Source organism: Mastomys coucha, unplaced genomic scaffold (assembly GCF_008632895.1).
Source record: "Mastomys coucha isolate ucsf_1 unplaced genomic scaffold, UCSF_Mcou_1 pScaffold1, whole genome shotgun sequence".
Taxonomy (NCBI): domain Eukaryota; kingdom Metazoa; phylum Chordata; class Mammalia; order Rodentia; family Muridae; genus Mastomys; species Mastomys coucha.
This window is the reverse complement of record NW_022196891.1, coordinates 84047172-84048402: the sequence shown is the minus strand read 5'-3', so window position 1 is coordinate 84048402 and position 1231 is coordinate 84047172.

Here is a 1231-nt window from a genome sequence, read left to right as displayed (position 1 = left end):
GAACTCACTCTGTAGACCAGGCTGGCCTCGAACTCAGAAATCTGTCTGCCTCTGCCTCCCAAGTGCTGTGATTAAAGGCGTGGGCCACCACCGCCCGGCCCAAGCCAGACTTCAATTCACAGAGATACTCCCCACCTCTGTCTCCAAATACTGGGACTTAAGACATGCACCACCATGCCCAGCATAGCCTCGTTTTTTTTTTCCTTCATGTGTACGTCTGTGCTTGTATGTATGCATGTCCACACATGTATAGGAGCTGGTGTCTGCACATTTATGTAAAAGCCAGAGGTCGGTGTGCCTTCCTGGTTGGGTGTCTTCTTGGGCTGGCCTCACCTTGTGTGTTGAGACTGAGTCTCTCCCTTGATGTCAGAGCTTGTTGATTTAGCTAGTCCAGCAAGGAAGCTTGCTCCAGGAACCCCCTCTGTCTTTTCCTCCTAAGGAAGGATTTCGGCAGGGCCATTATGCCCACCCAGCATTTAAATGGGCACTGGAGTTCCCACGTCAAGCCCTCACAGTTGTTTGGCAAGTGCTCTACATATCCAGTCATTTTCCACAGCCCTAGTTTATAGTCTGGAATAGCAATATGCCTTGGAGTGGTAGCGGGATCCCTGCATCTCAATCTCTGTCGCTCCTGATTAATTTAATTGACTTATTTATTTATTTTTGTTGGAGTAGGGATTAAACCCAGGGCCTCCAGTGTGCTTGTCAGGCATGCATCCCCTGCGCTTTTACTTTTTATTTTGCACAAGGATCTTGGTTCAACTTCACTCAAGCCGGCTTACTTTGATCTGACTCCGGGCAAACCAGCTTCACATCCCAGTAGGTAAGTGGAGCCACAGGTCTATACTAGATAAGTGGAACCATGGGTCTATACTAGGTAAGTGGAGCCACGGGTCTATACTAGGACAGTGGAGCCACAGGTCTATACTAGATAAGTGGAGCCGCGGGTCTATACTAGGTAAGTGGTGGAGCCACAGGTCTATACTAGGTAAGTGGAGCCACAGGTCTATACTTGGTAAGTGGAGCCACGGGTCTATACTAGATAAGTGGAGCCATGGGTCTATACTAGGTAGGTGGAGCCACAGGTCTATACTAGATAAGTGGAGCCACGGGTCTATACTAGGTAAGTGGAGCCATGGGTCTATACTAGGTAAGTGGAGCCATGGGTCTATACTAGATAAGTGGAGCCACAGGTCTATACTAGGTAAGTGGAGCCGCGGGTCTATACTAG